Below are 22,471 nucleotides of genomic sequence, written 5' to 3'. Positions count from 1 at the left end.
CCCCAGATGTTCTGATGCCTTAATCTCATGTGAGAAACAGTCCTGGGGTGAAAAGACTTATTCTAAGCCCATCTGCGAGTTGGTGGAGGACCAGATACCATGGCGCGACCTGATTATCAGGATTGCTGAGGTGGGAGAGAGTACGTTTGGCTTTGCCAGATGCATTGTGAAATGTCTGTTTGTCTCCATCTGTTGAGTTTTTGAAAATTGACAAGCTTTCTGATAAGTTCCTCAGTGGAATTTTCTTTGGTCTTAATTAAGTTTGTTCAAGGTGTCTAAAAATAGACGCTTAGAAAAACAAACACAGTGAAGTAAGTGTCCATGCGGCTGAGAGGGTGTGTTGAGTAGCCTCTGTCCACAGGCTTGTTTGACCGCACCTACCTTCCAGATTCTTGATGGCTTGAAATGCAAAGTTGTTCCAGCAGACTCTTGTTGAACATATTTCCCCTCTGTCTTCACATCCACATGCAATACAGGGGTTGCCACCCATCCTGAGTGGAAAAACAGGCCCAGAGAGATTAAGTAACCTTTGAGGAGCTGACCCAGCCAGGAGTCAAACCCAGGCCTCTGTGGTTCCCAAAACCGGGTGCTTCCTACTCCACCAGCCCCTGCAGAACACCCCACATGATGAGTGCTCATTTCTGTTATAGGACACACTTGTGACCTGAAAACGGCCACGTTTATTTAGAGGGCTGGGAACTGTAAGCGAGGAGATGTGTGTCTTTTTCCTGACTTTAGTGTCTGTGAAGGCACTGAGGTTTGAATGGACCGTTTGAACTGATAGAGGCCGAATTTTGGCTTTGGATTTAGAGAACGGCCTGGCTCTTTTGAGCAGATCCTCAGGACTGTTACGATCCCCTGCATGCATGGGATTCTTTCTGGTGACTCAGCCCGGCGCACCCAGGTGCTGGGGCTGCATTGTGCCTTCCTGCGGGCCCTGATCTGGGTGGAGCACGCCAGCCCTCTGGAGAAAGAGCAGGCAGCCGTGTCCCTTACCTGGTTGAAGTGGTGGTTGGAACTGTGCACAGAGGCTGTCAGGGAAGGGACCCCGTCCGCTTCCTGGTGCATGGATCATGAATGGAGCCGGGAGAATCAGGCTAAGCTTGAGTGTTGACTGACCATTCAGGCTGATGCATGATATTGGTTTAAAAGCATCTATAATTCATCACTTCTGAGTGCAGGCTTCATCCTTCCTGTCACTCCCACCTCTTAAGGAAGAGTAAGCTTCACAGAACAGGGCTCCGTAGCTGAGGACACCAAATGGCACAGACAGTTTGGCTACAGAGGCCATGCAACAGCTTTGGAATCAGGTGTGGGTACAGATTGGCCTCCTGGCTGGATGGCTTTGGGCACTTCAGTCACTGAGCTTTGCTTTCCTTGTCTCTGAAGAGGCCAGTAATAACCACTGCAGATAGAGGAGTGGTCTTCCTCGGCCACTGGTGCATATTAACATCGCTCAGAGGGCGGGGTGGGCCCTGCACCCAGAGTTTCTGACCCAATGGATCTGGAGTGAGGCCTGAAAATGGGCTTTTTCAGCCAGTTACTAGATGTTCTCTGATGCTGCTGGTTCTGGGGCCAGATTGGGAATGTAGGCCCACAGGACAGACGGGAAGGCCAGTGAGGAGTCTGCACTGGCTGGCTGTGCCGGAGAGTTCCCAGCAGTAGGTCCTTGCTGCCTCCCAAGTGCTCTGAGTGAGATGGTGGCATGACACTTGGGAAGGGAATTTGGTTTCTCAAAGTGATGTTTTCACTTGTTCTTACGTGATTGTAATTTGACCTGGTCAAAGCACGATGACTCTGTGGGTTAGTCAGGATGTTGTCCTTAACGAAGGGAACGTAGACGTAAGTGCTGTTCGAAGAGGCAGTTTAAGTCCAGAATCCTGTTTGAAAAGCTGGTTCTTTATTCCCACACATCAAGCAAGATGTTCGCTGTCGAAGGCTCTTGAGAAATGCAGCTGAGAGAGGGCAGGGGGCGTGGCATTGAATAGGAGCAAACTCCCACGGGGCTGTTGGGGGTGGCCTCTGGGGTTAATGGAAGTTGCTCCTCCTTCCAGCAGTTCAGAGTGATTTCATAGTCTTTGGTGTTTACAGTTTGGAAGGAAAATTTTTTTTGCCTCCAGTAGTAATGATCAGCTTGTCCGTCAAAACCAGACACATGGGTGTGTGTGAGCCCTGCCGATCTTTGAGTGTCTCCTTTGTGCCTGGCCCCGTGCGACTCCTTCCGTAGGGTGCAGGGATCCTCCAAGACCTCTCACTACTTCTCCTTTCGCCTGTGCGGAAACTTAAGTCTCCGAGGGGCTCAGCAGCTGACCTCAGGCCACACAGCTAGTCATTGCCCAGCTGATGTTTGCCGCCACCTGTGTTAGATTGAAAACCCCAGTGTCTCCGTGGCCTCGCCCTGCAGCCGTCGCAGGTGTGCCCACTGCCTCACTGTGCCTCACAGCAGCCCGGTGGCAGGCGCTTCACAGGGGAGCAGAGCTGGGGCTCGGAGGGGTCAGGCTTGCTCACGGGCACCCACCCGCTGCTGGCAGGACCTGAACCTTCCCTCCTTACCCAGAGGGGCAGAAGTCAATTCTGAGACCCAGAGCTGCCTGGGTGTGTAGAGCAGGAACCTGGGGGAAGCCTGACTGGAGTGGTGGGATGAAGTCTGTGTGGCTGGTAATGGGTTTTGTGTTTGTAAAACTGTGCTAAAGAAATCGCCCAAATTGCTCTTGGAGAGAAGGGGCTTTTTTTTTTTTTTTAACTCTGTGATCCTGAAACTCTGCACATTCGTTCTGTAAACATAGCACATGGGAGTTTAGGACTAAAAAATGGTCCTGTAATGCTTTTGGAAGTAATGATGCTAAAGCTGAAACTCCAGTACTTTGGCTACCTCATGCAAAGAGTTGACTTATTGGAAGAGACTCTGATGCTAGGGGAAATTGGGGGCAGGAGGAAAAGGGGACGACAGAGGATGAGATGGCGGGATGGCATCACCGACTCAATGGACTTGAGTTTGAGTGAAGTCCGGGAGTTGGGGATGGACAGGGAGGCCTGGCGTGCTGTGATTCTTGGGGTCGCAAAGAGTCAGACAAGACTGAGCGACTGAACTGAACTGAATGCTGTTGTTAAAATGTGATCAAATTCATACCGAAAAACTTGGTAGTTTTAAAATGTTGCATATAAATAAAAATACGATGCTTCACCTTCCTCACTAGGCATTTCACACATGCCTTCTAGCACACGGGTCATTTTTCTGGTCCTACCTCGCATGGGTGAGGAGGCTGGGGTGTGATCACTTTCCCAAGGTTTGAAAACTGCCTACGGCTCCCAAGCCAAGGGGTGAGATAAACAGCTATGTGTCAGTACCTGCCCTGTGCTCTTGGGAGGCCCTGGAGGTTTGGACTCGAGTTGGTTGTTTTGTAAACTCTGTAAGACTCTGGGGTGAATACATCCTGAGAGCTAAAGGTTGCTAGCTAGAGTCTGTCCCCTTCTCTGTGTCTGCCTCCCCCAAGGTCATGGCAATCAAGGAATGATGATGGGCTGAAAAGTTCACATTTTTACTTGAAAGTACGTCCTCCCTGAGTGCCTGTTTGATACCCAGAGCTGTCATGGGGTATATTGGGAAATGGATGATCAGAGAAATAGCTTTTAGGCCACTTTCTGAGAGGCAGTCGGTTGATGCAGAAGTATGGATGTCAAGTCAGGGCGGTTCCATGACCATAGAGCCAATATCCGAGGGCAGCGTCAACCTGCGGGAGTGCCGCACAAGGTCTCTGAGGTCAGAGCTGCGTGTTTGTGAGAAGCCATGGCTCCCGCCGCCACTAAAGAAAACTGTTAGTGAGGCAGAAGCTGGTGGTTTGTTGAGTTGTGATTTTGATTCTCCGTTAGGAAATCAAAAGTGGAAAAAGTCTGGAAGAGTCAGGGAGAAGACAGGATCACAGATGGACCTGGCTGGACAGGGAGCCAGAAGGCAGACGGGGGGCGGGTGCCTGGCAGGGGTGTGGTGTGCGTGTGGAGGGGCTATGGAAGCAGCCCTGCCAGGCGGATGCCTCCTGAGAGCAGGGAGCGCTGGGCGGCCACTGGCTCCAGTGTCGGGGCGCCCTCGGGCAGGGCCTGCAGCGTGGCTTAGTTCCTGTGGGTGAGGGCCTGGCCAAGCTGCCTTCACCAGACTGGATGGGTCCCAGTTCCAGAGCCAGCCCCAGGGTGTGTGTCAGGGTGGAGAGGCCGGAGTTCCACTATGTGGAGGGGGCTCCTTGTCGCCTTCTTGCCACCTAGGAAAGTGGCTATCAATTCCCTCGGAGCCTGCAGTTCGTATTATTGGCTGCACCTGCAGGTCACGTGGCCTGAAAGCTTTTCAGAATGCCTGTGATGGGGCTGCACCCTAGGCCGTGGTGAGGGAGCCAGTCGTGTTTTCAGACGTGCTCTAGAGCACTCTGATGGTGTGTGTGGGCTGCGAAGCTGAACTGTGTGCTCAGGGAGCTCCGGGAGTGTCAGGGATTGGGGTAGGGGGGTCGTCGAGGCTGAAGCCAGAGGGAGCCGGAAGCCTTTGCAGTCATGAGGTGTGGGGTGCTGGGACCCTGAGCCCCTGTCAGCTGCTGTGGATGGGCTGGGAGGGAGGGGGCAGGTTAGGGGAGTTGTGCCAGAGGAGGATGGCGGGTGACCACCTGGCTGCAGAGGGTTGCCGTTCAGTCACCCGGGGAAAGCGGGCTGGGTTAGCAGAGTCGGCAAGGTGAGAGCAGGAGGAGAGACTCTGGCCCAGCTGCTTGGTGACCTCCTTCAGCCTGGCTCTTAGCCATGTCAGTGCAGCTGACACCGCTGGGCCAGCCTAGAAGCCAGGTTCCTTCCTGCACCCCTAACTGTGATGACCACAGCAGACACTGCTTGTAAAACGTAGAACTATACTTCTGAAAAGTAATTATACTAGATAGCTGTAATTTAGAACTCCTTATTTAGGTAGATACACTTTATTGATTAAAGGTCAGAAATAAGGTTTTACCCGGTGTATTTAACACATACCACAATATCATCATTTAAGGTATTACCAGAAAAAAATAGTTTTCAGTCCAGTTTATTCAGTTCTTAATGTTTACTGAACACACGTGTTATATACTATGGGTTAGGAATACATACATGATAAGATGTAAGTTCCTAGGAGGGAAAGATTAGGAGGTTGTGATTAATATATACATACCACTATATATAAAATAGGGCTTCCCAGGTGGCACAGTGGTAAAGAATATGCCATCAGTGCAGGAGATACAAGAGACGTGGGTTTAATCCCTGGGTCTGGAAGATCCCATGGAGTAGGAAATGGCAACCTGCTCCAGTATTCTCGCTTGAAAAATTCCATGGACAGAGGAACCTGGCAGGCTACAGTCCGTGGGGTTGCAAAGAGTTAGACATAACTGAGCATGCACACACACACACACACACACACTATATATATATATATGTATATGTATATATATATATATATACACACACACACACATAAAATAGATAGCCAACAAGGACCTACTGTATAGCACAGGGAACAATACTCAGTATTTTGTAGTAACCTATAAGGGAGAATAATCTTCAAAAGTATACACACACACTACTGAGTCACTGTGCTGTGTATCTGAAATTAACACTGTGTTGTGAATCAGTGTTGTAAATACTCTAGTTTAAAAACAAAGGATGTAAATTCCTGCCTTTCAGCAGCTGATGGTCTGCAGAGAGCGGCTCCTGACGTGGAAGGTAGTGTCAACTCCAAGAGAGAGACGTTTAGAACGTGTGGGCAGATGCCTAGAATGAACTTGGGTTTCAGAGAGGAGATGGTACATAAGCAGAATCTTGAAGGAAAAGTGGGAGTTCTAGGGGGCAGAGGACCCCAAGCAACATGAACGGGCCATGAGAAGCCCTGGGTGAGATGTCAGGCTCACTGAGCCGGGAGGGTGTGGAGGAGGCAGGCCGGGGCGTGCGCGGAGGCCCCCATCAGCCTGGAGTCCACCCTGGTTCTCATGTGGCTTTGGCGGCAGGGGGCACCCAGTGCTCCCCCTGACCTCTGATCTGAGCAGCTCTGTTCCCTCTGAGCCTGGGGAGCTGGAAAGAGCTCCTGTGAGAAGAGGTCCTCTGCTGTTTGAGACAGACTGAAGTGATGTCACTGCTGTGGTGTGTTGGGCACACCCCGGGGTGACTGGGAGCGGGTGCTGGAGGCTTCCCTGGGGACCTGGAATGCCCACACTCCTTTCTTTTGTCGCAGAAGGTGGGGCTGGAGGGGGCTCCCTCCTCTCTGGGAAGCTGGTTCCTCGGGTCCAGGCCAGGCGGGGCAGTGCTCCTGCCTAGTGAGCAGGTCCCTGGGGAGAGGACTCCTGACAGCCAAGCGGCTCTGTTCTCTAGAACCCCTGGAGCCCTGTGTGACGACATCGTCGGGGCGAAGGGTTGAGTTCTTAGCTCAGGGCATGTGTGAGCAGCTGCTGTGTGCCAGACTTGGAGCTGGGCACCCACCACGTGCACCAGGCAGAAATGGTCTGTGGGCCCCATCCAGCCTGCTGGTGCTTTTCGTTTGGGTTGTTGGTGCCTCTCTTTCAAGATTGAACTTGGTTGCTGTATCGGTTTCTTATGGGTGCTGTAACAAATTACCACCCGCACAGTGGCTTAAAGCAACAGGGTTCTGCAAGTCTAGTCCATGTGGCTCTTTGGGTGTAGGCAGGGCTGGCTCTTCTGGAGGCTCTGGGGAGCTCTGTCCCCTGCCTTCTCCAGCGCCTTGCCTCGAGGTCCCTCCTCTTCAGAGCCAGCAGCTATAGTCCCGTCCCTCTCCCACTGTACCCTCTGACACGGCTTGCCTGCCTCCACTTGTACTTTAAGGTCCTTTGTGGTTACATGGAGCCCCTGGATAATCCAGGGTCCTCTTCCCTATTTTAAGGTCATCTGATTAGAGACCTTAATCGCATCTGCTGCTGTAATTCCCCTTTGCCACATAACCAGGATTAGGATGAGGGCATCTTTGGGAGGCCATTATTCTGTCTACCCCAGATGCCAACATGAAAATCAGGAGATCTTACATAGCAATCCAGACTTGCGGCTTCATTGACAAATCAGAACACTTGGCAGCCAGGGCCTGCCCCGTTGCCTGGCAACCCTGGGTCAGCGCCAGGGTCGGCGCCATCTCTGGATGGGGTTGTGTGCGCCAGCTCCTCACAGCCCCCACCCCTCCCGTGGTGTCCACTCACCTCCCTTCATGGCCTGGGCCCTGCTCTGGGGACTCACGGCCTTCTACGGGGTGCTGTGGTGGCAGGTGTCTGCTCAGGGTGGCAGAGCTTCCTGCCTCCGTCTTCTGTGTCCCTATGAGACCCCCCTCCCTCCCCTGCAGACCTCTGTCCTCTCCATGCCTCCCTGCTGACCCAGGCTCCACGCTCCAGAGCCTCTCTGGTGCTCTTCTTGGTGGGGGTGTTTTTTCATCATAAGCTTGTCTCCTGTCCCTTCTTTCCATGCCGGTACCTTCCATCTTCCGTCTTGCATTGGCGTCTGTGAGAAGCAAGTCTTTCTAGTGCACTGTTAGAGCAGTGCCCATCGAGTCAGGACCACACAGCAGCGTTTTGTTGAACACCTGCTGTGTGCCACGTGCTCCCCTAGACTCTCGGAATGCAATGGGGGTGGGTGGAGGGAGATACCTGCCTTGCCTCCCCTGTACACCTAGTTCTGGAAGAGGGAGCAGGGACAGGTGAGCTGGCAGTTAGTTGCAGCATCAGCTCCTCCTGCCTCTCGGGAGGGAGGCTCTGGCAGCGTCCTGTTCCTGGTCCCTAGCCCAGAGGTGAGCTCCGTCTGGTGTGCCGGGGCTCTGGAAGAGGCACTTTGGTGACTGACTCCCGTATCTGCAGACATTGCTGGGACCCCAGCTGATGGCTGCATTTGGGACAGGCACTTTGGGGGCCCTCAGCTAGCAGTGTGAGAGGCCAGGCCAGACACCTCTGTGCGCTGCTGCCCGGTGGCCTGGCCTGGGCCTCTGGTTATTTTCCAGGAGCCCTTTGGATGCTGCTTGTGGCCAGGTCTGCCTCCGGGTGGCCCTGTGCTGTTGGGCTCAGGTGGAGGACACCTGGAATTTGACAGCTTAGAGGCATCTAGTTCTTTTATCTACACAGAATACTATGCAGCAGGTCAGAGATCTTTGGAAACTTGCTTGAAAACAAAGTAAGACTTATCATTATGGAGGGTTTCCAGCTTATAAAAATAGAATAGTTCAGCTTGACTGTTTTAATCTAGGCTCTTCTCCCTCCCCTGCCAGATTATTTCAAAGCAAATCCGAGACTTGACTTTGTTGATAAGTACTTCAATGTGTATTGCTCACAGATGTGGACTCTTTGGGAACTTATTTTTAAATAAGGACTGACCACCAGCGGTCTTATTCTGAAGTTCATACTCTCTGGGTTCAAAGCTGGGTTTTTTCAGTGGTAGCATAACAGCCATCTTTATACAAAATCTTGATATGGGTTAAATTTTATTAGCACTTCTATTAAGGCAAAACAATGAGAGTTCAGCTGTCTTAATTATTATTATTTTTCAAATAAAATAATGCAAAATTTACCATGGTAAATGGACCTGAGTTTGAGCAAACTCTGGGAGATAGTGAAGGACAGGGAAGCCTGGCATGCTGCACTCCATAGAGTCACAAAGAGCTGGACACAGCTGAACAACAGCAGCAACCATTTTAAAGTGTAAGTCCTCAGCGGCATTAAGCACGTTCACGGTGTTGCACAGTCTCACCTCTGTCTGGTTCCCAAGCTGGTCTCATCACACCCTGAGGAGACCTGCACCCATCAGCAGCCGCCGCTCCCCTCCCCACCCTGGCATCCATGGATTTGCCTGTGCTGGGCAGTTGACATGAATGGAACCATGTGGCATGTGGCCTTCTGTGACTGGCTTCTTCCCGTCGGCATCCTGTCTTCCAGAGTCACCCCCATGGTCGAGTGTCAGTGCTTCATGCCTTTTATGGCTGAATAATATTCCGTCATGTGGACAGACCACAATTTGTTTGTTCATCTGTTGATGGACACTTGGTTTGTTTCCACTTTGGCAGCGATGAGTAGTTGCCGCTTTAACTTGTCAGTGCTTAATTTGAACCGTGGTGATATGGTGTGTGGATCAGAAAGAAAATGTCACCTGTGAGGGAGCAGGAAGGTGCCTTACCCTTGGCTCCATTGGTTTTCACACACGCATTTAAAGATGCTTGCTGCTGAGTGGGACGCGCGTCCTGCAGACGCGCACTGTGCTGAGCGTCCCCCTCAGGGCACCCAGGCCTGCGTGGCTGCCATCCAGCAGGCTGCTGATCAAGGACAGGCCCTGCCCTTCCCAACCTGAACAGCCACAGCCGTGGGTCTGGGGGTGGACGGTGGCAAGGGGGTGGTCTCTCATGTTCTCTTGGAGCCATCGGTATACAGGTGAATGCCTTTCCTTGCTTTCCCAGTGAGACGGTCAGAGTCAGTTCCCTTGTGGCTTCATGACTGCATGCTGAGTTCAGGATGGCTGGTTAGATACACGGCTGTCAGCTGGACCATGAAATGATTCGGGAGCATGGTGTACATGTGGGCGTTGATTTCTGGCAGGAGTTTATTTCCAGTGAAGAGTCAGTGGCAGCCCAACTGCTGACTGTAGGTCAAGGGCTGCCATGCGGATGCAGAGGGGCCATTGTCCACTTCATAGGGGTCTGGTCCTGGTGTTGGGAGCACGTTTCATCTATGTCACGCTGTGTGTCCCCTTATGAGGACATGAGGGTGGGGTTCATCTCAGGCCCCAGGACAAGGAGAAGCTTCTTCTGTGACTCTGGTCTGTTTTGTCTGTAGACAGTGTGAGTCATCTTTCCTTGGGCCACCAGGAAGCTCAGCTCAAAGCCAGTCTCTTGGCCCAACCCTGGTGTGGTCTGCACTTGGGTTCTAACCTTGCTTTCTGGCCCTGCTTTTTTTTTTCCTCCCCCTTCTGTTTCCCTTTTGCCTTGGTTTCTTCATTCACTCGCCGTCCGCTATGTCTCCTGGCTTCCTCTGAGCCAGTGATTCTCAAATGCTTGGCCCCCATCACCTTTGGTTCTAATTATTCTGGGTGGGGCCTGAGCATAAGTAAGTTCCTGAAGCATGCCAGAGATCCCGACACAGATCCCCCTTACAGGTGGGGCTTGTGAGCCACTGCTGTTGGCCGTTTCCCTTCTTTTTAGCAACAAGGCAGGAAACATAGGCAGAAAGGATGGAGTTGGGGAGGACAGCCGACGCAAAGGATGGTGGCCTGAGCTCAGAGAAGCAGTCACGTGGATCATGTAGCTCCTGGTGGCCTTCTTGCTGGTGGAACCAGTGGGAGCTCTCTTTGGCCAGCCTTGGCCAGCCCGCAGAGGCCCCACCTCCTGGACAGACTGGGGATGAGCGGCTGAAGAGTTTGCTCTGAGGGCTTTGGGCCTGCCTGGTGGGAGCGTGGCTGTGTGACAATGTCTCCGGGCCGTCCAGGACCCGAGCCTGTGTGTGGGTCTCAGTCATGCTGCCATTTGCTATGGAATGCAGTTCTAGAGAAGACCAGTAGATAAGAAGGCATTCATAACAGGGTCTGTGCAACTAATCTGACCCTGCCTGTGTGTTAAAGGAGCACTCTCCCTGCTCTAATTGAGAGAAGGAATAAATTATGACCGAAAATACGTTCCTTCTTGATTTAAAAAATATTCTGTATTGGCAGGAGAGTAAAGTAAGTAGCATAAGAAATCACCGTGTAACCTGACTGCAAGGTGTTAGGTAGATGTTAATATTTGATGAAAGAGAAACAAATGTTTTCTTTAAACAACAAAACCAAACCCTTTATTATTTCTTCCCTCTTCCCAGGTTTTTTTTTATTAGGTTCTTTTGACTTTGAGCAAGAATATTGGTAACTTTTTTCCCTCTTCACCATCTGATTATCCGTAGTTTTTCCAAAGACTAAAGCCAGCTCTGATAAAACATATGCGCTGACCGAGTGTCTTCAGGCTGGTTCTCCTCCGTGCCATGTCTCGGGAATGTTGATGATGCCTGTCTTAATGGTAATGAAAGAAAATGTGGGAAGTTCATAAAAGTAGGAAGGGCCAAGCGGGAACTAGCCTTGTCACTGTAACTGCAGTTAATGTTTTGGTGTATTTTCTCTAAGTTGTTTGTTTAGTGCCCAGGGGTCTTTGTGGCCTGTGTGGCTGTCGCGGGCTGGCACAGAGCTCTCCCTCGGTGGCTGAGCTCTTCCCAGCTTGTGGCTTGTCCCCCGCTTCCTTGCTGTGGGTGTGGGGTCTTGTGGCTGAGAGACAGCACTGCTGGGAGTGAGGCTGGGGAGTGAGGGGCTTATTCAGCAGTTGGATGTGGAGGGGGAGGAGGAGACCCTGACAGGGAGGCTGTAGCGGGTGCTGGGATGGGGTGTGTGGGCAGGGTGGCCTGCAGGGAGGAAGACTTTGGGGCTGAACAGTGGAGCGGAAGACTGCTGGCTCTGCCAGCCTCAGAGACTGTGGAGTGGGCGGCATCCCCGGGCAGAATCAGCTGTGGCTTTGGGGCTCAGGTTGCCCTTTAACATGTAGTTCAGGGAGTGGCTTCTCCCAGGGCCAGGTGCCTGGGTGCTGGGTCTTCGAAACCTTCCCTTCTGGGCTGGAGTGGTGTCCAGCCTGTCATCCTGGGTTTCTGAAGGAACCTCCTCCCTCACTGAGGTCAGGTTGGTTTATGATGAGTTGGTCGTGGGTAGTTTATGCCTCTCCTTTCTGGAGGCTCTGGAAGAGAAAGCAGGCCCATTCTTCAGGAACGTGTTTGCTTGGGGCTTACCAGCTCCCTCTGTTCCAGTCCAGGCTGTGGGTCCACGGCTGTGGGTCCACGACACGTCAGTGCTGAGTGAGTTCCCTCTGGGGCCCTTGGTGTGGATGTGCTTGTGCCTAGCCTGAGCCCCTGTGAGCAGCTCTGTCATGCTGGGGAGGTGTCCCCACTTCCCTGCCTGCCTGGCTGGTTATAGGCACCTCCGGGAAGGAGGTCCTGGCCTCCCGAGAGTGCGCATCCTGTGAGGGCGGTGGGCCTGGTGTATGTGTGTGGGGTGGGGTGGGGGTCCGCATCAGTGATTTGTGGCATTACTCTTCCAGCCAGTGGATGGTGAAGAAATCTATGTGGTAGACCACTAAAGGCTATTGGGAGGAAAGAAAAGGAAAATTGGGTTAAAACTAGGAGAAGGGGAACAAATATTGTCTTCTTTAAAAGGAAGAAACTTCATTGGCACACTGCTTCTGAATCAAGCTCTCAGAAATAAAAGATGTTTAAAAACCTGTGCCATGAGGCTCACAGGATGTAACCTGGAATCCATCCCCCAAGGCCTCCCGCCTCCCAGGAGGTGATGTGGAAGGGCCAAGCACAGTGCCCAATGAACTGGTGACTTCTGAGCATCCAGTCACTTGAGAGAGAAAGCCCCAGGCCAGTGCAGCTGGCCTCTGAGGGCCTGTCCGTCCCCCTGCAGCTCCACGTCTCTCTGTGTCTCACTGAGGCCAGGGCAGGGCCCGGCAGGAGGGTCCAGTTTCGTCGCTGGCCTGCAGGGCCAACCCCAAGGGGCCCTCTCTGTGCCTGTACTTCCTTCCTTGTTAAGGCTGTATGGGTATACCACGTTTTGTTGTTTATTTACCCATTCATCTGTGAAGGGAAGCTCTTCTCACTGGCTGGCTGTTAGGAGCGATGCTGCTGTGAACTCCAGGGCTACGTGCGTGCTTGGGCACCTCATCCTTTCTCTTTGGCGGAGACACAGGCTTCCGCGTGCCCCCCAACCCCCCGCCCCACGCTGTGGGGAACTGGCCTCTGAGGTGCTGGATGCAGAATGTCACACCTCCCTTCTGCCATGTTTTACTGGCTAGGGCCATGGCTGATCCCTGAGGAGTGGGGAACACAGTTCTGTTACAGGCCCAGGAGGCAGTGGACTAGAAGTCGTTGGTGCACAGAAATGATGACCACAGTGGGGGAATGGGTATCCTGGGCCCAGGGGAGGGGTCACTGCAAGGTGGGGCTCCCAGGTGCAGATTACCTGGCACTGGTAGGCCCGCCTTGGAAAATGGTTGGTGGAGAGACTATGAGTCCTCCAGGAAGCAGCTTAGAACATGTGGTGGTCTTCAAGGAAGGACCTGGGAGCCTCGCGTAAGTTATGTTCAGGTCCTGAGGCTGAGGAGCTGGCATTGAGCCTCCTCGGCAGGCACTGCCTCACTCACCCTTTCTCCTCTCCTGTGAAGTGCTTCCCTTGCAGGCTGGGGCATATAGTAAGCCATCAATAAATTCAGCGGCCACCTCGGTGAGTTTGGCAAGCAGCAGCCAAGCCTGCGGTCAGTGAGTGAGCGGGCCGGCCTCCCCAGGTTTGGTTGTCTTCCTGTGAAGCACAGGTGTGCCGAAGGACCCAGTCCTCCCCCTGGTCGTCCCCGGGCTGACCGAGGGAGCAGGAGGCTGGTGGCCAATGAGGCAAGGAAACGCCTCTTTCTCTAAAGTGGAGTGTTCTCTGGGCAGATCTGCGTGTGCACTGTCATCCGTGCTGGGAACTCCTATATTATTATTTTCCTCAATAAAGTAGGACAAAGGCAACATAAACGCTGTTTGAAGAGAAGTATTTGGCTAATGGAGATAAAGCCAAAAGGAAAATAACAACTTTAACTTCTTTTTGGTTTCTGTGTTTTGACATTCAGCAGCATACTTCTAATCTTTTAAGAATTAAAAAAATTACATGGTATGCCAGCCGCGGTTTGTTTCTGCTTGTTAACTTTAGTGTGAAATTGACTGAGTGCCGCCTTGCCAGACATGGGCCTCTCCAGTCCTGCTTTTCTCCTGGCTGGGGGAGGCGCCCAGCGGGACCGAAGAGGGTGTGGCAAAGGCCTGCAAGCAGCCGAGCAGCCATGGGCCCCGCAGGAGGAGTGAAGGGTCTCCCCTCCATCCACTCAGATCCTTCATGGGGTCATCTGTCGGCTTCCAAGGCTGCTGCTGCCATTTTCCTGAGGAGGAAGCAGATTAGCAAGGTGACGAAAACGTGGCATGGGGCAGCTCTCTCTCCACTCCAACTCCTGGTAATTTTTAACCCCCAGCAGCACCACAGCCTGTGTTTCCACACCCCGTGAGACGTTGGACGTTGGAGGCCGTGGACTTGGGTGTCGGGTGAGGGTGTGGGGAACAGCCGAGGCTGGGGCAGCGTGGGAGCAGGTGGGGTTGAGTCACTCCTTCCCGGGGCAGCTGTGTGCCCGGCTCTGCGCCAGGCCCTGTGAGGCAGCCCCAGTGTGCAGACAGTCGGGGCCTCTGTCCAGAGGCCGTGGGAGGAAGCGGGGAGAGATGGGGGAGGCCGGAAGCGCAGGTGGCCTGCAGGGCAGCCGCAGCAGGTGGGGGGTGCTCTGCAAGGCTGACTGGAGGTGGGGGGCGGCGGTGATGGGCTTGGTGCTGTGCCACAGAGGCCGGCCCCCCGTGCAGCAGGTCTGGAGGGCTGAGGGCCCCTCGCTGGGTGTTGGAGCTGTTTGTTGGCATAACCAGGCAGAGAAGTCACAGCCCTCCCAGCCTGAGGCTTGGCTCCTGCTGCCTCCTCTGGACTCTGCATCCCTGTTGGTTGGCATCACGCCCTGAATCCCCTCAGCTCCTCTCCCCTGCACCACAGGACGGTTCTCCTGTGTCTCCACCCCTCTCCTGGCCCTTCTTGGACGTCACTGGTGGCCGCTCACCCCCTTGTGGCTTGCGCTCCATGCCCGCCTGGGTTCCCCCAGCGCCGCCCCAGCCCTTGGCACAGCTGCCTGAGCCATCTCTGTTCTCTGTGCTGGTCCTGCAGCACCTCCAGCTTCATTGTCTTCACTGTTGCACGGCCTCCTTCCTTCTCCTGAGGCGGCACACCCTCCCCACCTTGACATCCTGTGTCCCTGCATTCCGCCGGCAGCCAGGCGCTGTGGTATGGGCGTTTGCCTGCTTCCTGCCCTTCCCCCCCTCCCCAGTCTGCCTGCTGTGACTCCATCAGGAGCCCCGCCTCCACCGCGCTGCTTCTCTGCCCCCAGACATGCAAACCCACTCCAATAGCTTCAGCTGCAGCAGTGTTTCTTAAAATAATGTTAAGTGGAAGCCGTTGAATGTTACTCATCTTAAAGAGTTTTTTTTATCCTCAGAATGCCATGGTACCTTTGGTGGTTCCTTCGAAAGTGAAGCTGAGAGCTGCCGGGTGACCCAGCAGCTCTCTTCCTTGGCACCTGCCCAGGCGAGCTGAGGACACACATCCACACAAAAACTCACACGCAGAGTTCACAGCAGCATTGTGCATAAAGGCCAAGGCATGGAAACAGTCCAGGTGTCTGGCTGATGAGTGGGTAAATAAATGTGGTCTGTCCATACGCGAGAAAATTACCACAAAAAGGAGTGAGGTACCGATAAATGCAGTATAAATGAACCTTTAGAATACTCTGAGTGAAAGGAGCCAGACATAAAAGGCACATACTGTGTGGCTTTGCGTGAAATGTCCAGAGTAGGTGAGTCCACAGAGACAGAAGGCAGCTTGCTGGGGGCTGGTGAGAGGAGGAGTGGGTAGTGATGGCCAATGAACAGGGTCTCCTGGGGGATGAAAACGTCCACTGCAGTGATTGTTACCCAACGCTGTGCGTGTATGCTAAGTCACTCAGTTGTGTCCGACTCTTTGTGACCGCATGGACTGTAGCCCGCCAGGCTCCTCTGTCCACGGGATTCTCCAGGCAAGAATACTGGAGGGGATTGCCATGCCCTCTTCCAGGGGACCTTCCCGACTCAGGGATCGAGCCCACGTCTCTTGCGTGTCTTGCATCGGCAGGCGGGTTCTTTACCACTGGAGCCACCTGGGAAGCCCGTCCAGCACTGTGAGGACCCTAAATTGAAAATATGAGTTGCCTGCTTTAAAGTGGGGAATTTCACCTTAATAAAAACAAATAGACCTCCTCTGCCCAAATGCCATAGCATGATGCCCGATTTCACGTATGTGATTACCTGATGCAGGTATTTGAATGTAGAAGTAGATCGATTGAGGGGCTTCCCTGGTGGTCCGTCTAGTGGTTAGGACTCTGTGCTTCCACTGCCGTGGCCCTGGCTCAGTCCTGGTTAGGAACGAAGATCCCACAAGCTGAGTGTGGCCAAGAACAACGTAGATCGATTCGAAGAAAAATATTAAGCATACAGTAATGCAGCTTATATTAAGAATTAAAGAGGAGGATTCCTAACACAGCGCCTGGCACATCAGAAGTGCCCTGTGAGTGTTAACCGTATGACTCCTACTTGAAAGGTTTGACAGAGATCTGGAAGGGGAGTAGCGAATCGGCAGGTGCAGATTCCTCAGTGCATGTGGCCCCCAGACCTGCCCCCCGCCTCGCCACCTGTTCCCCTCATGCCCATGGCTCCCCTCTGCCCCATTCTCCCGCCGCCCTGCCCCAGGGGCACAGGTGTCCCACTGGCTGTCCCGACCTAGGTAGGGGCGGGGGCTGCGTCCTGGGCTTCCCTGTGGGCATCATTCCTTGTATGTCCAGCGTGTGAAAAGTATTGGCTAAACCCTCCGTCTGTCTGTGCCGTGACAAGGAAATGGCGTTACAAGAGAGAACAGCAAGGACACTTGTAAAATGCCATGCAGACATCGCTGTGTGCCCTGCAGAGCAGTAGCTCTGCTCTCGGAACAGGGTCTAGAAGCCTTGGTGCACGAGTCTCGGGGACTCATGTGCACACACCAGCACTGTTCATGATGGCAAGAAGGTGCAGTGGGGCCAGTGTCCCGGACAGACGAGGGGGTGGGTATCGGTGAGCACAGGCGCCGTCACATGGCAGGGACACGCAGCACCATGGACGAGTCTCAGAGCCTCAGTATCGACGCCAGGGCAGATTGTGGTGGTTGGATGATGTTCATGGTAAGACTATCTTCTTTCTTGAAAACCATGGGATCGCGGAGCTCAGAACCCAAGCTGTATGCGGGGTGGGGTGGGGAATGGGCCTGGGTGACAGGCGCGTCGTTTGTGCCCACACGGGGCTGGTGTGTACTCTTGTGTGTGCCCAGCAGCACATACGTCATAAAAATATAAGAGGACAGAGCGGTGCCTGGAAGACCTTCTCCGGGCTGACGCTGACATTTGAGAGTCCAGTCAGCGGTGCAGAGTAAATAAAATCCTGGGAACATATCCAGCAGAGGAGGAAGGAGGGAAGTCGTATTTTTATTCTGAACCAAAAGAGGAAGTTTACCTTTCGGCACTGAGACTGGTTTTTTTCCTGGTGGTACTTCAGACGACGGCTGTTCTTAAAGGAGTAATCAGAGCTCTCGGGTTGTTCTAGCCCATGTGGCTGCTTCAGCAGAAGACGCAGCAGTCACTGAAGAGGTCCTAACCTCCCAAGAGGTTTCTTAAGGTGTGAGTTCTGTCAGCTGATGTTTATATCGTCTTGGAGTCTCTGATGCACAGGCTTCTACCTGCCAGCTTTCCTCCTGTTGCCGTCTGTGGGGCCTGACGCTTTCCAGGGCAACGCTTTCTGGGAAGAACCTTAAGGGCCCCTCCTTGGTGGGCCATGTTGGAAGGCGCTGGGAATGCCGGGGGCCTGTCCCAGGATAGCACTGCACCGCCTGGGCCTCACGTCAGCACGTGGGCAGAGGCTGGCCCTTCAGCTCCAGCGTCTGGGCTCCTGCCGCTTGGCTTGCAGAGCTGGAGACGGGCTGAGCAGGGGCAGGAGGGCGGTTATTTCTTTCCTGTTTCACTGCCTGTTTAGCACCTGACAGGAGGGGCCTTCAAAGCCTCTGGATTCAGTGAGGAAAGATTCACTATTCTCATGGTAGTGTGGAGTTTGTCTAAAGCCAAACAGACGAGATGAAGAGGATAGGACCAGAAGCCAGAGGTCTTGGGGCAAGTCCTGATCCTGCCACATGCTGGCATGTGGCTCAGGCCAGTTTCTTACCGTTTCTATGCCTGACTTCCTCACCTGCGAATTCTTGCTGAGGTTCAGTGAGCAGACGCTCTGGCATGCAGTCAGGGCTGTTAGGATTCTCCAGCGTCTGTTGAGAGAGCCTGTGCTATTTTCAGTTTCTATTCTGAGCCTGTTCTGTTCGGGTGACTGCTGGCAGCAGAGAGTTAGCACATCTGAGGCCTTGTTGGAAATGCCAGCCACACAGGAGAGGACTGGGCCCGGGTGTGACAGTCAGGAAGGGGCTTGTGGACGATGCCACCTGCCTGACCGAGAGGTGCCTTCTGCCCAGTGTGTTCTGCCTGGGCCCTGCTGCTTCTGTAGGCGTCTCCCCTGCCCTGGACTGTGTCCCCAGGCTGCCCTCGAGGTGCTACTGAGAAACATCCTCAGAGACACACTCTGCGAGGACGCAGGTGTCTGGACCCGTGTCAGCGCTGAGCAGCAGCTGTCCCTACCTCATCACCTGGTCTGCTCCTGAACCCAGGCTGGTGGGGTGGCAGGGCTCCGCTGTCCATGGGACTGCCTGGGTACTATTGGCTGACATGGCCCATCCACCCCTGCCCTCAGGTTCTTTGTTGTGAACTCTTAACCACGTGGAGTGGTTTTATATGTTCACTGAGCAGAGTGGCTGCTCTGACCCCATCGACAGAGCCCCGAGGGAGACTGCTGGGGGACTGGCCCAGGTGAGCCCCGTGTCTGAGGGGGAGGGGTGGGGTGCTGTCTGCCTTGTTCAGCTTCCCTCTGTGCCCGCTCACTCAGCCCGCATCAGAGGAGCCTGTGTTGAGGACACGTGGTGGAGATGGGGAAGCAGCAACTGGGATGAGCAGGAAGGTGTCCCGCATGGAGAGGTTCTGCCCACAGTGGGAGCTGGTGACTTGAGAGAGTGACCGTGGCCCTCATATCTCAACTGACAGGAAAGAGGCAGTGGGGCAGTGGGGCAGTGCTGAGGGAGGCCGTGGGAAGGGGAGCAGGCCGTTCTTGAGACCGGGAGAGTGCCAGGGGCCGAGGGTGCACCCGTGCTGGCACTGGAGGAGCTCACTTTCTGGGTGCGCTGTCTTCTGGGCTCTGGTCCCCCCTGCACTTCGTGGGGTGGGCTGCAAAGACCTCAGCCACACTCCCCAAAGCCCATGGGAGCCCTTTGTGCCAGGGTGGGTCTGCAGTTACACTGCCTGGAGGTGCCTGTCCTCACCCACGGGCTTGCTCTGGGCAGCATCTTGAGCTCCTGAGAGAGCAGCGACGGGCAGCTGCTGTGCCTGAAACCAGGCCCGTGTGGTCCACAGCTCCTCCTCCCCCGGCTTCCCCTCTCCTGCTGGCTCCTCAGGACGTGGCCACAGCCCAGCGCTCAGCACCACCACAGTGACCAGCCAGGTCTAAATTAAGCATGAATCCCTGGGAATTCTGTATTTTCCCATGTAGCTCTGTTCTTTTCCCCAAATGCCTCAAGCTGGAAACTTCTGCTGATCAAACACATTGCGGGCCTGCCCTGTGTGCGGGTGGGTGGGTGTGAAGCTATCGGATGCCCCCTTCTGTGCCCCAGTCCCTGGGTGGCATGGCCACTGGCCATCGGGGGTCTCTCTCTGGTGGTAGAGTCACTCAACGTGTTGGAATGGAGACTCTGGCCCAGGGGCCACAAGCTCCTTTCTTGGAGGGGGGCTGAGTTCCGGGGGCTCACTCCACAGACCTGGGAAGCCCCACAGGCCAAGAGAAACATCCACCAGTAGGCTTGTTGCCAGAACTCCAGCCTCATGGTGGCTGACCTGGACCTGGTCTGAGGTGGGGGCTCCTGTGACACTCTGGGGCTGGCAGGAGTTGAGCCCTTGTCAGAAAGGGGCCTCGGGACGGGAGGCTAGGCTGGGTGTCCGATCTGCTCTGCCATCCAGGAGTGGGAGGCTGGGCCTGGCCTAGCCCGAGCCCCGCTCTCCAGGCCCCTGGCTCTGTGTGCTGTCTGGTTTCCAGCAGGGTTGTTTAAGAACGTTGTCCCTGGTTGGCCATTAGCAAAACTACGTGGAAGAGTGGTGGAGGGGAACACTGAGGGATTCTCTGTCCTCTGCTCACGCATCCAGTGGTCCAGGCACCAGTGTTTGGTGCTCACGCCTCTCCGGGAGGTGCTGCTCGTCACACCACCATTTCTAAGTGACTGTGTTGTCAGATGGCCAGAACTGTGTCTCCTGAGCCTGGTCCTTGTTTCACGCCGTCTTTCAGAATGACTGCATTTCAACACCCGTGTAACCTGTAGCCCATCTGCTCTTCCTAGAGACTGAACAATCCTCCATACTGGTAAAGAAAAGAGGGATTCCTCACGTGTGTTTTCAGTGCTTGATTTCTGCTTTTAGAAAAATCACTAATGTGGTCATTGGAGGCTATCTGACATCGAATTTGAATTTTCCTGTGCTTGTTCCAAGACTGTCATGTCTTAGGAGAAGCCCCCAGGTGGCTCTTTCTTTTTAAGGGGACAGGGGTCATCCAGTGTTGGGGGGACAGTCAGTCCCCCTGCAGCCACGTAACTGACACCCGGGGCTCTTCCTGTACTGTGGGTGCTGTCACTGTATCTGCTTTACCATCTCAGAGTTAAGAGGCTCAGATGTTTGTTTTTGAAATTCTTCACATATATGAATGCAGAGTTTTCTTAAAGCCCGCTTTTGGGATAGAGATAAAAGATTTGATTTCTCTGCCCACCGAGGAGTCCTGGAACACAGATGCTGCATTCAGTGAGTGAGGCGGACGGCCCTCAGCTTCCCTGTGGGTGTCGCCTGCCTGGAAAAAGTCACAGGAGGCCGCCAGACGTAGAGCAGGAGCTGCCATCTGTGGATCCTGTTAGGTTTCGGGAGAGGAGAGATATTTGCTGCCGTTCCCTCATAGCTGGTCTGGGTCCCTGATAATGATCCCCGATCCCTGAAAAATACCCCCAGGTGGGGGTTTAGTGGAGACCCCAACCATCAATATCTTCTTGACACCTGGCCAGTTACGTCCCTGTCACAGAAGGGATGGCCAGGACTCACGTGGGCTTTGACCAGGGCCCACCTGGGGTCTGGAGCCATGAGGGCTGCTTCCTCCCGCATCTGGGACTCTGGATTGGGAAGGAATTTCCCCACCCGACTCTGCAGGCTCTTGAACACATTTTTATGGAATTCTTCTTGCCTCCAGGGGCATCACTCTAGCCTTGGAATTTTTTGTTTTTTTTTTAGTGTTGTTCTATTTGCTGTTTTATTCAATCTACTTGTAGTCTCCACTGTCAGGCAAATTCTGGTTGTATTTTCAAATGTGCCAGAATTTTTCTGCCCCAGCTTGTCTTTGGCAAATGTGATCCAGCTGTTACTTTATGGTCATCATTATAGACTGCTCTTGAGAAAGAGTCCTGATCCCAGACTCTGGCTGGGTTGCCTGCATGTTGAGGGCCAAGGGACGCAGCTCCTCGGTGGTACTGGGCCATGGCTCAGCTGTGGCTAAGGGCCCGTCCTTCAGGCTTTGTGTGTGTAGACGGGCTGTCGCCTAGGACATGCGGCCGCGATGGCTCCTGCAGCTGCAAAGTGCAGGGCAGGGGAGCCTGCCGAGCCCCAGCTAGGTGACAGACAAAGTGCTGGGCAGCCCTGGGGCTTCAGGACCTCGAGTGTGACCAGTGATGCTGGAGCCTTTGCTCTGGGAGCCAGAGCTGCTCTGGAGGCCCCCTCTGAGGCCCATCCTGTCTGGCGGCCATGGATGACCAGCCTGGTCACGTCACACGTGCAGGTCCCCGCAGAGCACCTGGCCCTGCTCCTCGGACACACTGTAGAAGGTTTGTAAGAGCTGGCCAGGCAGGGGAGTCCACTCTGCCCACCTCCTGCTGAAGTCCTGCATCTGCAGATGAAGGCAGAATTCTTGGCCTGTCTGAGGGTGGAGAGGCCTTGCTCACCAAGCAGATGTGTAATTGGCACCAGGATGATGGTTACAAGCTGCTCCTATTTGACTGAATGTGAGGGGTGGGCATTTCCTTTGGCTTCCCCACTCCTGACACTTGCTGGTAACTTATTTCTGAGGCTGGGATGTTAAACTGGTAGAGGCTGCCCACCCATTGTTCCTCTGGCAGAAGCAGCAGAGTGAGGGCCCTTGTGGGAGGAGGGAGAGCGTCTTCACCAGGGGGCCTTGGTCAGCGACCTCATGACCCAGAAGGAAGGCTCTCCGTCTGCACCGGGGGAGGGGTGATCCTTACCCGGAAGGAAGGCTTTTTGTGAGCATACAGTGGGACAGCCTGGCCCAAGGCCACCCAGCTCTTTCCCAGGCCAGAAGCTCAGTGGCAGCTGGGGGTGGGGTGGGAGTGGGGAGCTGCAGGTCCTGGGCCCCTTCATTCTGTAGGAGAGGTGTCACCTGGCACCACTTCACTTCCAGTCCCCGCCAGCCCTGTCTCGTCCTCTGAAGAAGCCCGCTGAGGGCTGCAGGGAGTGCTTTCCTCGCTTACATCTGTGGCCCATCGCCACAGTCGAGTTGCCCTGGACTTGCATCCTCAGGTTGCCGCGCTCACCTCTGTCCCCCACCAGATGCCTTCCTGGGGAAGGGGCGCTGTTTTTAACTTGTGGCAGCAGCATTTATATCGCAGTGCTGGGTGTTCACTGGCAACCAAACCA

At 54.2% G+C, this 22,471-nt stretch overlaps 1 protein-coding gene across 7 annotated transcripts in view; it reads left to right on the top strand.

Annotated features, from left to right (window-relative positions):
- The window catches only part of EPN2 (epsin 2), a 52,172-nt gene that overhangs the window by 3,584 nt on the left and 26,117 nt on the right, over positions 1 to 22,471 (top strand). For 2 of the 7 annotated variants that reach the window (XM_069542951.1, XM_069542949.1), the window contains exon 1: positions 13,810 to 14,017. The exons of the other annotated variants lie outside the window; for them this stretch is intronic. The gene's annotated coding sequence lies outside the window, so the exon portion shown is untranslated. Of the gene's footprint in view, positions 1 to 13,809; positions 14,018 to 22,471 lie in introns of those variants that run through there. 7 annotated transcript variants of the gene reach the window in all.

This window comes from Ovis canadensis, chromosome 11 (assembly GCF_042477335.2).
Source record: "Ovis canadensis isolate MfBH-ARS-UI-01 breed Bighorn chromosome 11, ARS-UI_OviCan_v2, whole genome shotgun sequence".
NCBI lineage: Eukaryota > Metazoa > Chordata > Mammalia > Artiodactyla > Bovidae > Ovis > Ovis canadensis.
This window is presented reverse-complemented; position numbering and strand designations above follow the sequence as displayed.